The following is a 21,851-nucleotide window of genomic DNA, read 5'->3' as shown; positions in this document are numbered from 1 at the left end:
ATCTACCTGAGAGCCCTATTGTACTACATAATATAGTTGCAACTAAACTTGAATTAATTATAGAAACCCCAAATTTCACTATTAGAATGTTTTTCTATGTTCTCATTCCTTCAGAGTGTACCGCTGTGAGCATTCTTGCTCAAGGGCTCTCTGTGGTTCTTGCTGGATTCTGATGCTCCTATTCCTTTAAGCAAAACTCCCAAGGTTAATGGGAACTACTTGTGAAATGAATTCAACAGCCACTGAGGCTAGACTGGCCACCGTGTTCTCAGCACCCTGTTTCATTTCTCGGAACTCTTCTAAAATTTTTGTAGCAATAGCCAAAGAAACAAAAGTGAATTACAATAAAAGAATAAAATGCTTATCATTCTTAACAATATTCCATTCGTCTCTGAAAACTTTTTAAAGCAAAACAAGATCGTATAGACAAGTTTTAATATCTAACTATCAAATTCTGAGTTCAAGGATAGAAAGCCACGGGCATTGTGATAAATTAAGCACTGGTGATTAAGGACTGGGTCGTCAACGTTGCTGAACATCTTCAGTGGCTGCAGATGCATTGAAACTCTTCTGCCCTTAGTCACTTCCAATAAATGTTCATAATTGGTGTGTGGGCTGTGGCAAGACATCCACTTTCCACCAGGATAATGATTGAAAACTAACAAAGAAAAAGGTAATAGTGACTTGTGGGTAAACTGTTCCCCCCCTCCCCCAGAATGGCATTTACTAGTGACAAGGTTTCAGTTCCTTTTCTGAAATCTCACAACGATAAGCAGGTAGACAGCTCAGAATTTATTTCTTTCGACCTTTCCTTTCACAGAACAGCATCTGAGGCATGCCTTGATGGAGCATCTCTGTAGAAATCACAAATCAGATTTCCTGAATGTAAGCTTGAGAGGCGGCCCAATGCATCCCAACCATCCTTGGCACGACCAGAGGACCTTTCCAAGAGAGCCAGGCCCTCTGGTTGTAGAAACAGAAGGCTCTCTTGTTTTAGACCTCTCATTGCTTGTGGGTACTATTAGGAATATTTCTTAAGATGAGCTTCTCCGCCAACACAGATAATTCCAATCAAACCAAATTAGACCAAATAAAAAATGCCCATGCTTAATGCAGTACTCCTGGGTGCTCCAGAAAAGCATGGTAAAGGGAAGAGAGAGAAGGGGAGACCATGTGACACCTGGAGACCACATGTTCTTTTTCTGGGGGGCAGCCTAATAGACTAATAGACTGTGGGGATGGTCCTGACCCTTTCTGGGGAGGAGTCACTGTTTAGCAGGCTTTCCTGGAGGTGGAGTCTGAACCAAGGCAACTTTCAGGGTAGGGGGCTTGAAATGAAGCTTCCTGCTCCATTCCTGCTCCATTGGCACTCCAAAGGTGGGATGCCTTTAATCAAACATCCCAGACATCTTTGGATATAGGGGTGTCAGGAGGCTAGGGTCTCACATTCAATTAAAAATCCCAGACTCCTTGGATATAGGAGTATCAGGGGACTGGGGTCTAACTTTTAAACAAACATCCCAGACTCCTTGGATGTAGGATTGTCAGCTCAAGTCTGGCTACTTCCTGGGGCAATGTTGGAGAGGGGAGAGCTGGGAGTTGGTGGGCTCACACTCAGCGAGAGGATGACACTAAACCGGATGTCACTCCAGTCATGCCTCTCGCTGAGGGAGATGAAAAGACAGGTGGCTAGGAGAAAAAATATTGTTATAGTTGACCTTATGAATGGGGCTAGCCATGAAAAGTCATTAACTGCCATTAAGAATGGGACAGAGAAGTGCCCTAGTTGTAGAGACAAGGCTTGAGTGTGTAACTGTGACCCAATAGCAGACAAAACCAGATTTTAGCTGGTTGGTGTCCTTGATCCAGGAGAGTTGGCACCCATGGTGAAGTCCCAGGAGCTGGTGCATGTGTTGGCATTGTCTGGAGAGAGCTTTGTAAGTTGGTCTTGGTCCAGACAGCAGGAGTGACCAGTAAAATATGCTTGAAAATGGGTGAAGTTAAAATAGGCTCTGGAGACTGTTAGTTTTTTTTTCTTTCCAGGCCTGATTTTTGATACAGCAGCAGAACTTTTTCCAGGAACCTGCAGGTATATGTTAGAGAACTGGAACAGATTTACATCTTGGTGTTGTAGGAAGAGGCTATTGCTATAGGTTAAAAAGTATGCACATTTTAGAAGACAATTAAAGGGAATTGGGAACTCTGGATTTTTTTTTTTTAAGATGCACCTGAAAGCTATTAATCCTGAACTATGAAGCCTGTGAAAGAGGCATACTTGTCTGTGTTTTAGCAGGAAACTTAACAAATAATGATCTGCTAGTACCTTAAGTCATCGCAAATGCCACTAGACAGACCTAGGAGGGATAAATGAGCAGAAATGAGGCAGCTCCTTAGCTACACAGGCAATGCAAAGACTCTTCTTAGTCGTTGGAAAACATCAGCCTAGAAGCAGTGCTTGTTGTTAGCTGATGAGTACAAGAGGACAAAGATTTTCCTGTGGGGGGGGGGGGGGGAACGCTGAGGAAACTCCTACAGAAGCATTCTGAGAGGCTGCATCGCCTGGGCCACCCATTCCCCTGGTGTCTGGTCCCTTTCTTCTGAAAACACACAGACTTTCAACACAAGTATGGAATGTGCAATGTGCACAAGTCGGTTAAAGATGATTTTATTTTGTTTTATGTTTGAGCAGGTAAAATATTCATAACATGTCTTGTAGTTTGGGTTTTTTTACATTTATTTCTTTATGTGTACAGTTGGGATTTGCAGGGGGGGGGGTCTTCCCTGATCAAACCTGATCTTTATCAACCTTGAATGAATTCACAACCTTTTCTTTTCTGTGGAAACATAACCTCTTCTCCAATGCAACAGAATTTTTTTCATTTCTATTTTGAAGTTAAGACATTTTTAATATATATAGGTTGATTTAATTTAGTTAGCAGTTTCCATAATCCAATGTCTCAGCAGCAATCAATAGTTCATTAGCAATCAAAAAAATCAAAAACAAACATTAACATCCAGGATAGAGACTCCTTTTGTGTTTCCCATCTCGATGTGGCTTATTTTTTATTATTATTTTAGTCTTTCTTTAAAGACTTCATTATTCTTCAGTTTTTGTTTATTTTTATTTTTATGACTTGTAAAAAACTTCTTTTATGTCTTAAGCCTACTTACAATGTTAAATAACTGTAATTACAGTGTATCTGCTTTACTGAATATCTGTAACCTTTTCCTTCCACATGAGCAAAACTTAAGCTGCCACACAGCTTAGCTCATGGCCTGTTGGTGGCTGACTCTGTCTCCTCAGTTCCCTGTGAGCCTAGCTTTATGGTGCAGTTACCAGTGAGAGTCATATTTACTACCACAGCTCGGGGCAGTTTCTAGGTCTATACTGCTGTAGGTATTTCCACATAGTCTGTGGCCATCAGGTAGCTTTCTGTTCACTGCTCAAATTTCCATTCAAGTCCTTGGTAACAGGGTAGCTTAAAAGAGCCATGCTTCTGTATGCCTAGAGCTGAGTGTATCCATAGTCACCAGGAAATCACATTTGGCTCTATTTTTTCTGTGTTTAGAAACTTTTTAAAAGCTTCCTCAGGTTTTATATGGAAATGCATGCCCCTGCTTGGATGCCATTTGTTGACAGACTTTTTGTTGTTGTTGTTATTGGGATTGTCAGCTTCCAAATAAAGACACAGAGACTTACTATTCATTATGAAAGCTCAGCTAATAGCTTAGGCTTGTTTCTATCTAGCTTAAATTAACTTAAATTAATCCATTTCTACTAATCTACATGTTGCCATTTGACTCATGACTTCTCCCTCTCCTCCTGCACCTCCTACTTCCTCTGTGTCTTCCTGGTGACCCTTGCATTCTTCTTCCAAGCATTCTCTCTGCCCTGAAAATCCTGCCTAGCTAAATGGCTGTATAGCGTTTTATCAAACCAACCACAGTGGCATATCATCACACAGTGTAAAGGAATATTCCACAACAGGCTTGTTTTGTCTCAGATTCCCTTTATCAAAGATTGCTTCATGGGAATCTGTTCTTCATCATGTGCAAGGTTCAGCAACAGAGTATGATAAAAAAAAAAAATCAGTGGGAAGCTCACGTAGAGGGGAAGTTCCAGTGTAATGCAGCTATGACCCTGTGCTTCTCTTGCCCAGGAAACAGTTAATGGTGTTACCCAGGAAGTATCATGAGGGGCACAAAAGGGCATGTGTTTGCAGCCTGAACGCTGACAAAGAAGCAATTCTTCCTGCTAAAGAGGGTAGAATAAATCTTCCCTTTGCCCTAGCACACCCGGAGCTGCTGATCCAGCAGAGAATGCTGAATGCTCACATCTACTGAGGCTGCAGGGTCAATCAAAGCAACAAGAGCCAGAGCGGGGGTTAACCAAAAAGACATGAAGCCAACATTTTGCTGAACATATTGGGCAAGGCAATGTCTTGAAGCCATTGAGAAAAGCTGTGCCCAGAAGAATCTCAACACCCAAGAGCTAAGAAGTCCAATAGTAAATAAAAGAGAGTGAGGAGTAGCCAAGCTCAAAAGGATTAGTCTGAGAGGAGAGTAGCTAAGGAGAAGAGGCTTCACTGAGCCCAGGCCAGATTCCCTTGTCCCTATGACACAGAACTGTGGATATTCTGAGACTGAATGCCAGCTCCACCATTATCCCGCTGTGACTTTGTTTGGGTCATTGAACCTCTCAGAAGCTTAGATGTTTCACCTATAAAACAAGCTTACAAAACTGTGAGAACAGGAGAAAGTAGATGCAAAGTAGGCATTGGTTCAAGAGCAGTTGCTTTTTATTCTCTAAAGGGGTGTTCATCCATCACAAAGAAGTCTTCAGTAGTTTTCTTAAAATTGCAGCCTGTTTTCTGCTGTTCCTTGTCAGGGGTCAAAGCCAGATGACTGCCTTGCAGCTAGATTTTAAATGTGTTTGTTCTCTTTCAGTGAGGCACACCATTTCTTACATGTGTCTTGTCTCATACCTTTACCTGCTGCCTTCCTATCCCTCAATGCTAGGTGTTTAGGTGTTCTTTATAGACAGACATACTCGTTTATCTTTGTTCCCACTGATTGCCATACTTTTGCACATGGTAGGCACTTAATAAATATTTAATATTCTGTATGTCTTTCTTTACTTACTTCATGTCAAATCTTTACATTTTTTTGTTTTAAAAGGTCATTCATCTAAAAAGAAACCTGAAGAATTTTATATAGGAACATTACATGTTTGCGACTGTATATCTATAGAAGTTGGGATGGACCTCTCCAGACTGGCAGATGATACCATCCCTGTTCACATACAGGAACACCTACAAAGGGGTGTTTAAAGTATTCACATACTGACATTCTAGAAATACTATAGGGATATGAGAAGATTCCTCCACTCTGCTTCCAATAAAAAGGAGTCATTCAGTTTCCTAGGCAAATTGTTTATTCATTATGTAAAAAGAACTTAATGCAAAAATATCTGAGGAAATTAAGAGTCAAAGCAGCAGGCAGTAGTTGTAGTCAATGTGGACCCTCACCACAGTTCCTCCTTTCTGTTCATTGTTGCTAAGTTTAGCCATCAATGGTTTTAAGACCCAGAAAAAAATCCATGTGTTCATTTACTGAAACTTAGCCTTGACCGTGATGATCCTGCTATTAATGCTGTTTTAATTGATAGCCTCTCTCTAAGCATTGCACAATCTTCTTGCATTGCCATCGTTAAACATGGGCAAAATGGAAAGAACAGCATGCATTTCCCTGGATCGCAGGATTACTGCAGCTACCCAGCCAAAGCCTCTCAGAAATCCAAAGGCCCACAATTCCATGTTCCCTGCTTCGTCCTCCCCGCCATTGCCATCCTCACAAAAGCTGTAGTCCTGTCCTGATGGGCGACCCCATTTGGTGAGCAATACCTGCATCCAGGGTGAGAGACAGGACCTAAGTCTCCTTAAAGCCACAAGAAATAAAAATATACAGAATATTTTATTAGTTGAGTGTTATGTGTGCCACCACTGCCATCATCGTAGTGAGTGATCACCAACTGACTTCTTCTGGACTCTGTTTGCACAGTTCATAGTTCATACACATGAGCTGTCCAATGTATCACTGCCTAGTTTTTGGGCAGGTGATCATATTGAATCATTTGTTGGAGAGGTTGGTGAACAAAGTCCTGGGTATTAGTCTTGTTAAACAAGAAACTGGCGAGTCAAGGAGAGCTGTTGACTAGGCCATGTCGCCTCTGTGGTCAAGATGGGTGTAGCTAGTACCATTCAAGCTTAAACACTTACTGGTTATAGTGTGATCTTGGACATCTTAATTTCAATGTTTACCTTTCATGAAAATACAAATAATTATGGAACATGGCATTGTGGTGAGGATTAAATAATCCTCATGATGTCCTTAGACTGTTTGGGAGTTAGAATAGATTCAGTAACTATAGTAGCAACTTCAAGCCTCACTGAAAGGCCATAGAACAAACCGGAGGGTTTCTTTCCATGTCTGCTCTGTTGTTAAGGCTGAGTTCTGAGACTCCGCCCTGTGAATCTCTTTCTGTAACTCCTTCCAGACTGAATGAGATGGGAGGGTAAAGTTCCACAAATCAGCACCCAGAGTTCCTTCCTTCTTGCCAAACTAACACTCTCTGTTTTTTCAGCTTTCCTTCACACCCTCCTCTTTCAGCTGCTGAGTTCCCTAACAATACCCTCTTCTCTCTTCCCTCTAGCATGAGAAACTAACCACCAGAACAGAAACATCTAACGAGTACTTCTGTCGAGTTGCCCTGAGAGCAGAGGGAAGGCCCCAGGGGTAAAATTAACCAACAAATTCTATCAGTAAAGAGAAGCAAGGGAATTGATTATTATTTTTCCAAACAGTATTTTGTTTTATAAATTTGGAACTACACTTAAAAGGAGATTTTTATTAATATCTTTTTCCAATCAAGGTAATCCTAAGTGGGGGGAAATACTATATTCAGGAAGATATACAAATCCCATTTGGTGAAAAGTATTGGCTGTACATGTTTTTATGTGGAATCTTAACCCAAGTTAGAAGATTAAGAGTGATACTCTTTATCTTTGTAATCTAGTATATTAACAAAATTCAAGCTAAGTGCTTATTTCAGACTAGTGCTTATTAGAATTCTATAATACACGCCAGAAATCCAGCTGTTACCTCAAAGGAAATGTGCTAAAGAGTTAAAAAATACCTTAAGAGATAATCCAAGCATTTGTCCAAATGTGGCTCACTGTTCTCCATTCCTTAGCCACAGATTCACTGACTACATTTAATTACAACAATTCAAATCCTAAGAGTTAACATAATACACACTTATTAAATTATAGAAACACATGGAAATGAAGCACCATTTCTCTCAAGAAAGCTTATAAAATATAATTTGGGCACTGAAGACTTATTTTGAAGAAGAAAATGAAAATCTGTTTCGAATTGTTTATTAACGGTTGATAACTGGTTTTCCCCATCTTTCTCTCTGTGGTACAGATGGAAGTAACATCTTCCAAATCCACTTATCAGCTATACATATGTGTAAATTAGCCTGTTCAAATTACAGGTTTTCTTGCATGCCTTATTAAATTCTGCCAAAGCTGTTATTAGAACTAATTTTATACTGTTGGCTATTTGTGAAAACTGACAATCCAGGCCCATGAAATAATCTCCTCAAAAGACTTTTAAAAATGTTTCATCAAATGTCAACAAACTAATGGGATGCCCAGATAGACAAGTATCCAGTCTCCCCCACCACAAATATTTTCACTTGCATGACTACTAGACTCATATCAGAAGATGCTAAAACAATGGTTTTTAACCTGAGAGTCACAACTCCCCATAAGGTCACATACCAGATATCTACATTATGATCCATAACAGTAGCAAAAATTGCAGTTTTGAAGTAGCAATGAAATAATTTTATGGTTGGGCATCAACACAACATGAGAAACTATCAAAGAGTCACAGCATTAGGGAGGCTGAGAGTCACTGTACCACAGTATTCTTGGTACTGGGTCAGCCATTACGAGTACTTCTCGTCTTGGTGACCCAGAATATTTCATTGTCAGCTTGGTTATTTAAAGGTCTAGTGGATGAAGACAGTACTACTGTCCCTCTGTCCACTCCAATGGACAGCTACCACATGAATGTGCCTGTAGAGTCAGGATTTCTACACTGGTAGAAGAATTCAGACAGAAAACTACTTATTATTTGACCTCCTGATCAAACGTTCCCCCATTCATATCATACAGTTCCACCTGGCCCAAGTTCTGGTACAGCCTAGCTTTCCTTTGGAGAAATTAGTCCCTCTTAGGTCTTACCCATAGTTCTCAATATTTTGATCTTGTCACATGGATCCATAAAGCAATTAGTGAAAAAAAAAAAGAAATAAAGTAGCCACAAAAATGTAAGTATAAAATTTATTGTGGAAATTTTCAGTCTGACTTTTTTTCGGCATAGAAAAAAAAAGTATAGACTTGATTTTTCTAGCAAACTGTTAGCTTTTGCAATCCCCTTCTAGATGAATTTCAGTTAAAACTCTAAGGAACCTAATTTGAAGTCACTGTGCTATTAAGGAAGAATTGTAGTTCAGTGTCTTGTGCTTGAAGCATGTAATTGGAAAGAAAGAGGCATCAAAAATGACAATAATGACAAGGCAGCCAGGCATTGAACTGGCATATTGGAAAGTGGTGACTTATCCGGGATTAGCCATCCACAGCTTATTGTTGGGGCAGCAAAGGGAAAACTGATTACAGGGTATAATCTGTACCAGATTTGAGCGCGTTCACTTAGTAAATACTCCATTTTGGCACCTCCCTAATAGATGTGCCGTCTAAATTTTGGAAAGCAACAGTGTGGTAGTGTAACTGAGAAATGTGCCCCCATCAACTCATGTATTTAAACCCTTGATCCTTAGTTAGTGGTGCTGGTGGGGAAGGTGACGGAACTTTTAGGAACACCATGCCTTGCTGAAGCAAGCACATCACTCAGAGGCGGAGTTTGAAAACTCATACTTCTAGCTCACTCTTTCTGTTTCAACGTGTGGGTAGAGATAGGATATCTCAGCTTCCTGTTCCAATTGCCTGCTACTATGCTTCGCCCATCATTTTGACCTCTCCTTTTGGACCTGTAAGCTCAGTTAAAGCCTCTTTTATGTTGCCTTTGACCATGCTAGAAACTAAAAGGTATGCACCGACCACTTCTGCAGGACCTTAAAGGCCAGTGCTTGGAAAAATCGCAAGATCATGTGTTTGTTTTAAACAGTGCCACATGTGAAATATGCCACTGAGGGAGTAAAAACAGGGGAGTCCACTCAGGATGAATATGACAAAGGAGAGAAACGGCATTTCAACTGGATGGAGGATAGTATCATTCTTTGAGATAGACAAAATTGAGAAGCAGCAATGTAACCCTTGTGGGACAAGAGAAGGCATATTGAGTTTGTACCTGTCCTTTGAAATATCTGTACGATATTCAAATGGAGGTGTGTGGTGAGTCACTTAGCTTGAAATTTTTTCAATTGTGAAAGATATATTCGAGGTGGAGAAAAAGATCTGCAGACCTGTCAGCTATTGGTCACTGAATCCTCAAGACAGCCTAAATCAAGAGAGGAGATTATACAATGTTATGCAAGCAGAGTTATGAAGAGATCTTCGCTTCATTAGTGTTTAAGGGTGGACCTGATAAGGGAGTTCTGTATAACCACCTAAAAGTGGATCACATCTGTGTGGAAGATAAATGCTAGCATGTCTCTTCAGCATGAAGGAAGAAAGGATCACCGGGGTGAGCTATTCACACATCTGCTAACAGCCTTTTAAAGCCTCGCACTTTCAGAGTATATAAAATTGCATAGACTCATGTGCAAAGGATGTAGGGAATTTAGATAAATACCTGATAAATCAAACAACAAAAGTTACAAACAACACAAGGAACCTATTAGAGGATTGTTTTAACCCTGCTGGATCACTGACAGTTAGGGCACTCATCTGAGGACATGGCTCAGCAGTTAAGAGGCCCTATTTCCTCTGCATGGTGGCTTACAACCATCTGAAACTCCAGTGCCAGGGATCTGGTATCCTCTTGTGACGTCCACAGGCACAAGGCACAACCATGGTGTGCAAATATACGAGAAAGCAAAACATCCATACATGCAAAAGAAAATAAAACAACTGCCAAAAACAGCAAATAGGAGAAGAGTTGTATTTTGGCTCACATCGTGGGAAGGTCAGCTCATCCTGGTGGGATAGGCATAGCAGCAAGGAAGAGTGGCTGAGACTCCAGATGCTGGTATTTCTGTCGTAGGCCATGTTGAGTCAGAATGTCATGGACAGAACCAGAAACACATTATTGACTTCAGAGTCTGTACCCAGTAACTGGCATTTTATATCATCATTTTCATCACCTATGCCCTGTGATTCATTTCTTTCCATTAAAAAAAATAATATCATATTTTTATGTAATACACTGTAATCATATTTACTTCCACCTAAACTCTCTTGCTAGGTCATATTGTGTTCAGAGTCTGATCATTTCTTTGTTACTCTACTCAATTTTTTTCTAAGATTTATTTGTTTTACTTTCATGTCTGTGAGTGTCTTACAAGCATGTATGAATGTGCACAATGCCTTGTGCCTATGGAAGTCAGAAGAGGGTGTTGGACCCTCTGAAACTGGAGTTACAGATGATTGTAAACTGCCAGTTTGTTCTGGGAATTGAACCCAAATCCTCTGTTAGAACAAATGCTCTTTTTTAATATTTATTTTATATATATATATATATATATATATATACATATATATATATACATATATATATATAACATTCTGTCTGTGTGTATGTCTGCAGGCCAGAACAGGGCACCAAACCTCATTACAGATGGTTGTGAGCCACCATGTGGTTGCCGGGAATTGAACTCAGGATGAGTTTGGAATTGAACCTTTGGAAGAGCAGGCAATGCTCTTAACCACTGAGCCATCTCTCGAACAAATGCTCTTAATTGTTAAGCCATCTCTCCAGCCTATTTGTTTCTCTTATACTTTTCAGTTTTATTTTTTTTCAATTAATCCAGAGATTCAGACTTAGAAAGAGAAGCTGTCTGTCAGTTCAACCACCATCTCTTGGTAATCTGTTCCTGGCCATTTTCTTTGGCTTCCTTTATCTTCTTGATCAAATGATTAGCATATTCTGCAACCTCCTCTTTTTATTTTTTTCTTGATGTATTTTTTTTTTCTTCAGAGAAATGTGATGACATTTGTGCTGCAGGACATGGAATAAGAAGACACTGCCTCTTTGGAGCTTTGGTCCTGGTCATGTTACCTTTCTTGTGTAAGGGTTGTTCTGACAACCTATTGGCAACCTTCTTAAGAAGGATTGAAAAAGTGTGCACCTTCGGTGAGCTTTTTGGGACCCCAACCACTGAGGCATGGTGGTATCTATCAGCCTTCTCTCCTTATTTACCACAACTAAATTAAGAACACTCAGACTGAGCAGGGCGGTGGTGGCGCACGCCTTTAATCCCAGCACTCGTGAGGCAGAGGCAGGCGGATCTCTGAGTTCAAGGCCAGCCTGGTCTACAAGAGCTAGTTCCAGGACAGGCTCTAGAAACTACAGGGAAACCCTGTCTTGAAAAAACAAAACAAAACAAAACAAAACAAAACAAAAAAAACCACTCAGACTGGCATCCTCACACTGCATCCCCAGACTTGCTCTTCCTCTCTCCAGCTCTCCTTCGTCTATAACAAGAATGCCCAGTACTCATCAGCAGGCACCCTTTGACATGTGGCAAGGTACCTTGCTTCATGGGAAGGCCTTGTTTGTTGTTCTCACTACAGAGTCATACAACCTAGTCCTTCCACTCTCTGCCCAGAGCATTGGCAGCACCTTCTGTGACTGCGCACTTCTTAAGAAAGCACAGCTTTGCTTTCATTGTCCCCTGCAATGACTTTATGACAGCTGGTGGCTCAGAAGGAGATGCTTAGCTTTGCCTTGATGCAGCTGAACATCCTCTAGTTCCCATGGTGGGAAAGGGGAGGCTGTCGTGTATCTTAAAAGTTCTATACAGAGGGATACCAGCAAATACTGTTAGAAAATCCTCCCAGACTTAAGAAATTGATGATTTAGGATGGGAATGTTTAATTGTTAGCAGTGACGATTTTAGATCTAGAGATTGCCCATGACTGAATAGGCTCATTATCGTAACAAAAGCAAAGGGCTGTTTGAGAAATGGGAACAAATTAGGCACAGCTTTTACCAACATTACTTTCAGAGACTTCATTGTGTCAGCCGGTTGGTATTTATGCCATGGGAATTAAGGAATGGCATATGTCGGAGGTTTACTTTTTTATTTCCTTTCTTTCTTCCTTTTTCTTTCTTTCTTTCTTTTTTATTTTTTGTAAAAAGCAACACATCACTGAGCAAGTACAGGAATACATTGACACATTTGAATTTTAGGAGACAGAACATTTTTTTTTTTTTGGCCTAGTGTTATCTATCCATGTCTCTGATTATGGAGACTAATTAGTGCCAGGGTAGGGGAGGTGATTGGAGCACATGAGTAACATCTAGAGGGCTGATGACAGTGGCGTTGGCACCACACATCCGGCAGAAGTTTCAAATAGACGGTCCCCATCATTTCTTCCGACTGTGAAAATACATTATTTTGTCATAAAAGGGAATGGTAAGAAACAGCCAACACAGAGCTGAAGAGATGGCTCAGAAATTAAGAACACTGCTTCCTCCTCCACAGGACCCAAGCTCAGGTCCCAGCACCCACACTATACCTCACAACCATCTGTGTCTCCAGTTTCAGAGGCTCCAACAACTTCCAGACTCCAGAGACGATGCATGAATGTCATGCATAGACATACGTGCAGGCAAAACACCCATACATATAAATACATCTAAATAAACCACCAATAAATTCTATTTCACTTTTAAAATTATGTAAAGTTATAAATATAGTTCATAAGTATAAACTAATTTATAAATTGCCAATATAATTTATAAATATAAATTATATCTATAAAATTTTAGTATAAAAAGTATATGCTTTTAGCGTAAAAATATAAAATCATTTATAATTTCCTTTTTATTTTTATTACTGTTGTCCAATTATTCATTAAGTTCTGTTCAAAAGCCTATAATCCTATGATTTAAAACTGTACCGCAATTCTTAAAGAAACAAGGAAAAACACAGAATAAAAACAAATAAGTATTTCAAAAGTTAAAAATCATGAAACTTGTATAAGAGCTTTAGTCAGAAAAAACCTGGGTTCGTTTTATGTACTTTTTTAATTTGTATTTTCTCATTTTATTTAGAAAATTAATTGCCGGGCTTTGCCAGCAGCTATTCTGTTCTGTTTCTCTGGCTCCGAGTGTCAGCGCGAGAACTACAGGGTAGTTCACTATGTGTAATTAGACAAAAGCCTTGGGCGAGTACGCGGTCAGAGGAAGCCTCGACACTGAGTTCTTACGAGATGAAAGTACTGAAATTGTATCAAAACCAAACATCAGAGAAACTTTACCGATTGACAGTAGACAAATTAGAACTTTTCTTCTACCTTTTGTGAAATATTAATTTTGCTCCTTAGTTCTTCAGCAGTGTTTCAGTGAAACGACGTTGATTCCTCGTGTGTCTGCCCACACAATTCATACAGACCCCGTGAAAGCGATGTGAGGCCACACCCTGTCCCGTGTGCTCTCTCTTGCTCCAAGGTAAAGGCGAAGAAGTGTTTCTCAAGAGACCCCTTCAGCCACTCCACGTGCATAGTGTTTCTATAAGACAATGCTTGCCGGGGGTACGGTTTTTCGGAGTTTCACTGATGCTGTTGTGAATAATTACTGAGTTTCAAGATATTTCAGAAGAGGATAAATCCTCCCCCCTTTTCCTATCTGCTCCTGCTTGTGAACAAGGATCAAAAATGATAGTTATTCCAATATTAGCCCTGACTACTCCCTGAAATCAATATTAGCACCAGTCTCAGGAGCTTTATACCTAAACCTGGTATGATCTCTGTAGCAGGATTTCCTTTAGGCCACCAACTAGCTCCCAACATGACATGGAGACTTATTAGTAGTAACGAATGTTTGGCCTTAGCGTAGGCTCGTTTCTTGCTAGCTCTTATAACTGAACTTGTTTCTCTTCATCTACATTTTGCCTTGGGGCTTTTTACCTCTCTTTCCTTCTGTATATCATCTTGCTTTCACTGTTTCTCAAGTCTGGCTAGCTAGTGGCTGTCTGACTTCCGGCCCTGGGCATGTCCTTCTCGTCCCCTCGTGTTCTCCTTGTTCTCTCTGGAGCCTTGATTTCTGCTCCTATATATTCTCTCTGCCTGCCAGCCCCATTATTCCTCTCCTGCCTAGCTATTGGTTATTCTGCTTTTTATTAGACCAATCAAGTGCCTTAGGCAGGCAAGGTGAAACAAATGCAACCCGTCTTTATATAATTAAACCAATGCAGCACAATTGTAACACACCTTCACATAGAGTGATATTCTGCAGCATAAACAAATGTGATACATCTTTGCCCAGTTAAAATAGAATTCCACAGCAGATCTCCACCCAGATTATCTCTTGTAAAGATCCCATGGCCTGCAGTTGTTCTTCATCCCTGACACAATTCCACGGTGTGGCTCATACATGTAGTGGAAGTCATTGGTGGAAAAATGGGATGTTTCGTCTTGTTCAGTGCTCTGCTGGTACAGGTTTCCCTAGACAAAGACACAAACCTTAGAAGTTATAACAGAAAGCTGTCTCTGTCCATTTACCCTTTCTTGCCTATGTGCTTTGCTTGTTCATGGAAATGGAAAAAATAGAGGATGCTGCAGTGTTTACTCGGCCCATGTTTGGAGAGCCCAGAAATAGCAGGATACATTAGAGAACTTGAGTTAAGTTCAAGGGATGGAGCAAGCTTACAGTTTTCTAATGCAGAGTTAGCTAGAGAGAAGCTTCTATTGTTGTGATTCGCCTTTTCTGGTCTCAGGAGACTGAGTATGTCCCATACCCTAATTGCTTGCACATCATTTCTAGGATAATTCATGGCGGGGGGATGGTGTGAATTAATATCTGTGAAGAATCTATCAAAATATAAACCAAGAGCCGAGGGCTTTCTTTCCTTGCGAGTTTGAGGCTCACCGTGTCCAGACATTGTCAATTGTATCCCTGTGAGCTTGCCTGCAGCAACCAGCCTAACAGTGGTTCTGACTGTAAGATCCTAAGATCCACTGACAACGAACATTTTCTTTATTTACGGATCACACGGGTTTGACATAACTACACCATGGCTCCTATCTGGCTTACTGATCCTATGAGCACATTGCATAGTAGGATAAACATTTTAGAAAGGCTAACATTGTGAAAATATGTGTGGCTGAAGAGAATAAATTAAAGAGGAAGCCAGGGAGAAGTCCCTAGACCGCCCCATCACATTTGCAAATCTGGTAAATAGCCTATGAAGAATTATTTCTGATAGCTTGTCATTGCTAATCCAATTTATAGTCTTTCGATGTGTGTTTGATCAAGTGGAATGAAAAGAAAAAAATGATATACTCTAATTCCTATGTTTTCTTCATAGTTCAGTGAAACTTGAATTCACAGTGTGGTATGGACAGTTGCCGTCATCACTTACCCTATAAAAGAAGTTAATTTAATAGGTGGGGACTATTCTTTTACATTTGGAAAGCAATATTGTCACCCTCTCCTCCTTCAATTACAACGTGTGAAATCTCGTTAGAATTTTATCGAAGATGCTTTTATAGTTCTCTGTGTTTCATTACCTTCCAAAGCAATTTCTATAATATACCATGGCAAGGGCTGAACTCTATAGAAAAGTCCGTTCTCCGGCAATATTAGTGCAAGCCCCTGGAAGACCAATCTGTATAGACTAATTGTTTCAAAGTGGTGAACGTTCTGTCTGTTGGGACAGCCGCATGCACCATTCCAATGATTCTAAACTGTGCATCTAGAGTAAGGCTTTCCTATCCTCACTCTTGCTGACACTTGGGACAAGGTAAGTCTATGAGACCGAGACCTGCCTAGTGTAGTAGTAACTTAGCCTAAGTCTTAGCTCTGGGTACGAGAAACAACGCACTTCAAAAAGTAGCCATGAAAAATAGCTTCAGGCTGGGCCTGAGCACATCCCTGCAATACAGTTGCTCATGAGGCAGAATAAAACAGTTGAAATGTTAAGACCATATGCCACAGAACAAGTCCTGCCTGCCCTGGGTGCCATAGTGAGACCGTGTCTCAAAATAAAAGGTAAGATCAGGGTGAGTTATGCACCTAAGGAGGCAGTGCTTGCCTCTCATGCATTCACAAGGCTCGACGAGCAATAATTCCCAAATCAAATCTGATTAAGAATCTTTGTCAAACTGGGAAGAGGCCCTGGGAGAATGATCCTCAGAGAAGATGCCAGAGAATGGGATAGATAAAATCCCTAGGACCAGATGGCAGGAGCTTTCAGGTTTTATGCTCCATTGTTACAGCATCAAACTACCTCTGAGTTAAGGCCGTGTCAGATCTGGGTTTAAAGACAGGAAATATGGCATCTACTTTTCTCCTCGTGTTTTTTTTTTTTTTTTATTATTATTTTCTGTAAGGAAAAGTGTTAAGCCTTCAGCATGCCGAGTAAAATAAACCAGACACAGAAAGGTAAATAAAACAGTTTTTCTCCTACAGAGGGAAGCTAGAATATGAACACACAAAAAACACAACATGAAAGCAGGAGAGTGATACCGAGTGACTTTCCTTGGGTAGATGTTAGCAGACATCTATGTACTCCAGATGAGATAATGGTAGCAACCCAAAGGACGGATTCTGCTCAAGTCTGTCTTAAAGAAGCAGTGGGTTTATTGGGGGACACTTACAGATATATAAGCAAGGGATTACGTAGAGGAACATTGATGACTAAAAGCTTCATTTTACACACCACACACACACACACACACACACACACCTTGCAAGGGATATGATTTGTGAAAGCTATAGCCCTAATGTTCTCTGCACAACTTGCAGACAGCTTAGCAATCAGAAAGTCTCTACTCCCTGATCAATTAGTACTATTCATAACAGCTGGGAAAGGGGCCTTGCGAGCCTTCTAAGTTTCCAGAGCTTCTCAGATTCCCGTGTCTTACTTCCTTCACCTTATCTTTCATTTGTTTTCTAAGGCTTGTAAGCCCCTTTCACCCCTTTGGAAGAGAATGTTTCAATTGAGAGGAACTAGCTATACAACACTCCTCTTTCTCCGTGTAATTTGTGTGTGTGTGTGTGTGTGTGTGTGTGTGTGTGTGGTGTGTGTGTGGTTTTAACCCTTCCCAACTCTGTCTCACTGAAACCTGTTTCTTCCCAAAAGGTCATCCGACCACCACTTTGATGCATTTAATACATGTGACCAAAAGAATGATTTTAATTCGAGCTGCTTGCATGTGAGTGAGTGGAAGCTTATTTACTGGAACATGGGCAACTTATCAGTGGCTACACCACCGAAGAAAGCTATTTGTTGAAAGAGTGGCAATAATATATGTGAAATAATACAATTCCTAAAACATGGCTTCTCACCACATTGATGCAATATTTTCTTTTCTTAGATCATTTCATTTGGGTAGTCTTAAGTGTTCTAAAGCAGTGTTTCCTGGAGGGTGTGATAGATTTATGGTGATGTTGTCCTTGTTGACAAGTTATATTAGAAACAGCCATGTTATTTTGTTAAAATATTTAGAAATCGTGTTATTTCCCCTTTGTGAAAACTGACATTTCTCTTTTGATGGGCATCCTCCCAAGGACACCCAACCATCTTTCAAAAGTTGAGCCATGAATCATAGAATCAACTACCCATGGACAAAACTGAAGGGCCCAATTTACAAAAGTAATTTTAATCATCATAATTTTTAATTAAAAGGGCAGGGAAATTAATACTGTAATAATATCAAATTCTACAGTGAAATAAAAGAGGTATCGTGAAACACTTTTGATTTGTACACTCAAGTGTAATCCTGGAAATTGACAACCTCTCAGGAAAATATTCAGCTTCTTTCTACTTGACTCTGCAATGTACTCCAGAGATCTGTGACAGAAACAAACCTCCTGGTTTTAAGAGAGACAATACCATAATTAAATGCTAGACTCCAGGTGTGAAATCAGTTCCCCTGTGCACTTGTGCCAAAGGCCAAGTCCTTGGTGCCTAATTTTCTCCATCTAAAAAATAGGAGAAGGATAACCCCTTAGCCTATGCACATAGTAACTATTGTACTAGGATTTATAAATAAAAATTATTGTGGTGTGTAGAGAAATTTATTTTACAAACTCAGAAGTGATTACAAGTTGCTAAAGGTCCCTAGTTTATGAATATGGAGAATAGAAGTGGATTATCTAAATTGAAGTATTGTTCAAGTATTTTATTTGCAAATAGATTGTTTTCATTGTGCTAATTCTTCAGACTTCATGGAATATCTATAAAAACCAATATATTCTACCGAGAATGTAGCAGCAGAATTGTTTATGTGTGTGTGTTGGGACATGTGTTAAGAAGTGCATGATAAAAATAGTTAATGAAACAGCACACTCTCCAGAAAGCAAATGCATTAGGAATGAAAGGACCAGGACCTGTATAGATAAGGAACCCGAATGCTAGGTAGAATGAGGTGCTCTAAGAAGCCATGGGAAAGCACCATGGGGCTCTGTGCAGAGTTCCTTCATAGTGGCAGACCTGAGAGAAGGTACTGTGGAGAAGGCAATGGCAGAGGGCATGAGAGTGACAGCAAGTTTCCTGCTGTTTCTTATAAACCATAATTGGCAAAGAAAGACACTGTCCTTGTTCACTGGGAATATAAAAATAATTGAGAGGCAGAAGATGTTCTCCTTCCAGAAAAGATAAAGGCAGCCCTTGCCACAAAACTCTGTAATTTTGGAAAGAGTGATCTTGGCTAATCAGTTGAAATCCCTCATTCTATTTCTTTATGCTCAATAAGCCAGGCACTGAGATACCACCCTGGAACAAGCTCTCACTGTGCAGTAGGCATTGCCCTTAGTGACTAGTATTAAGTAGGTATTTAGAAAATTAATGCCAACATATTTATATTGCCCCCAAATAATCTAATATGTATATGTGTGTGTGTGTGTGTGTGTATGTATACACACACACACACACACATAGTTTTTTGAGACAGTGTTTCTCTGTAGCTTTGGAGCCTGTACTGGAACTAGCTCTTATAGAAGGCTGGCCTCAACTCATAGAAAGCCACCTGCCTCTGCCTCCTGAGTGCTGGGATTAAAGACATGAGCCACTATGGCCTGGCCTAGGGAGTATTTTTAAACATGGTATTAACACAGCAAATACCCAATAAGTAGTCGTAATAGTTATAAAAATTATCCACTTCAGAATTACCTAGATATGTAGAATTCAAAATATAAATAATGTCTAAAATAAACTTCTAGTAAACTATTTTTAATTATTTCTCAGTAATCAGAAAATGCCCCGGTACACCAAAAAACAAAGATAAAAAGTAATGATTGATCATTGCAACATCAGCAGTGCAGAATTAATTCTAAGTTAGATATTAACTAGTTCTGAGTTAAACGTTTTCTATTTTTTCCCGTTGAAGTTCTTGTTTTAATTAAACAACTGTACTAATTAACAGTAAGTGGTCTAAGGATTATGTAAGGCACCAATTATCAGAATTTAAAAATTGGGTACCTCAAATAATGGGATTAAGGAGTGGGAAAATTTGCATTGATATTCGGGACTCCAAGAGTATGAATCCTGTAGTTTTGCTTGTTGCTCAGATAGCACCTGCCACCAATCTGTCCAGACATGCCCGCTCGAGCTATAGAGCAAGAATGGAGCTGAGGTTATTAGTGACGAGGTAATGAGATGAAAGCACAGCCTCCAACTGTCCCTGTGTGCTTCCTAGATCATCGCAGATGCACATGGCTTTCATTTTCCCGAGAAAGTGTTTACTAAATGTTCCCGTGTATTTCCTGCAACCCAACGACTAACATTTAGAAATGCATTAGTAACACAAAATGGCCAGTCAGTGAGCACAGGGCCTCATCTGAGCTGAAAAATGTTTTGATACAGTCTGCTGAGAAGGCTTTCATAAATAACAAATATTTGAATTATCCAAATAGCCCATTAGGAGTGTATCCAGGAGTCTACAGTAGTCTTCTGTGAACATATGTAAATGACATCTTAGGATAGATATACTGGACATAGCAATAAAATACCAGGCCAAAGAAATGAAGAACTAAAGACAAGAACTAAGGTTTATCTCACTTTTATACATACTGATTTTTTTTAAAAGAATTAGAATATTTAGTGATTTTGCAATCCTGGAGAGTGTGACGTTAGATTTAATGAATAGTTACAGAGTACATATAAAATTTTTACCAAATTGTTTTCTAAAACCTTGCTTTTGATATAGAAGGCAAAGCTGTTATACGTCACTTCCTGAAATTACCTTTGACTGGGTTTCAAGATAAGCAGCTGCTGTGGGACTTGATGCCGAAAGTGTATTCTCAGACATTGCAGACACCAGACTGCCCCAAACACCCTGTCCAGGACTTTGGTCTGACCCTGCCAGAGGCAACGTGTTGCAACTTGATGGCCTGGCTCTTGTGTAATACAGGCACAAGGATCTTCTTGCTTCTGGCATGCTTCGTCATCTTCCATTTTCCACAGTATGTGAACGAAAATGGTTTCTGCTTGGAAACATTAAAGTCAAATCAAGAAATGAAGGTGATTCTCAGCTCACCACAGCATAAGGAGCTGCGTGGTTTGAGAACAGTTTTATGTCACTTTGACTCATTGTTGTACTCGAAGCCCTAGTTTTATGGCAGATAGTTTATGAGACATCTTTATTCTCCTCAGAGAAACTCGGGGATAAACCCACTGCATTGACTATTTCAGTGAAGTGGATATAATGCCCGACCTGTGATATAAAGAGGTGTGTAATCTCGCTGGAGATGCACTACACTAAAGGCATAATGAAGTCATCAGATAGGACACTATGCTGGAGGAGGCCCAGGTACGGTCTTGTCAGCTCAGCAGGCTCAAATATATAGTCTCTTCACAAGTTCCACCAATGGTATTATTATCTGTGATGTTATTTTCGAAAGCAGTGAACAACTCCTTGTTCTATGTGTTTGTGTGGCATAGATATATTACATATATATAACAGCTTCCATTATTAATATATTATATATATATATATATTCCTTTACATATAGATATATAGAGACACAGATATATCCCTGAACAAAATGTCTCCCTTCTCACACAACAGTTCCGTTCTTGAGGAACAGAGGATTTGTTAAAGCCATGCCACATATTTCTATATTAAAAAACGTTTGCAACTTCTGTAATTCTAACTAGGTTAGTCACCTTTAGGAATCAGTATGGAGCCATGGTATCTGTATTGCAATGTGTCTAGGATCCCATCAGCAGATTTTCTATCTTTATGGCAAGTAAACCATCTCCATAGATTCCCACAGCACTCACAAGAAATGAGAGCTAGAGACATTGTTGAGGACCGTACCTGAAACCCCGCATGTCACTTTATCACCCCCAGTTCAGCCCTGCTCTGTTCTCTTCCTCACATGTCAAGGCACACTCACACCACCCCCTACATACTGGCTGTCTGGTCCCCTCCCAAGACCGTGGGGGACTACATGTACACATGGGCTAAGAGCATTGTCTGCTCTGCGCACATCTTTTCTTGTCTTTTCTTTTTGACAATTCACTACTTACAAATCCAACATTTGAGCTAGTGTAAAAAAAAAATAGCACCAAAGATCTTTTGAAAAAAATTACTCTCAAAAACATATGATTGGAAATGGAAAGTCTCAAAGAAGCAGAAAGTCCTCAG

General features: G+C 39.9%; 1 long non-coding RNA gene across 1 annotated transcript; it reads right to left on the bottom strand.

Moving 5' to 3' along the window:
- Positions 1-13,111: 13,111 nt before the first annotated feature.
- On the bottom strand, positions 13,112-20,534 carry LOC119819163. Its single transcript, XR_005286234.1, has 3 exons — positions 20,445-20,534; positions 14,469-14,702; positions 13,112-13,817 (listed from the first exon to the last, which is right to left on the bottom strand). It is a non-coding gene; the product is annotated as an uncharacterized LOC119819163 (long non-coding RNA).
- Between the last annotated feature and the right edge of the window lie 1,317 nt (positions 20,535-21,851).

The sequence above is a fragment of the Arvicola amphibius genome, chromosome 7, assembly GCF_903992535.2.
Source record: "Arvicola amphibius chromosome 7, mArvAmp1.2, whole genome shotgun sequence".
NCBI classification, from domain to species: domain Eukaryota; kingdom Metazoa; phylum Chordata; class Mammalia; order Rodentia; family Cricetidae; genus Arvicola; species Arvicola amphibius.
This window is presented reverse-complemented; position numbering and strand designations above follow the sequence as displayed.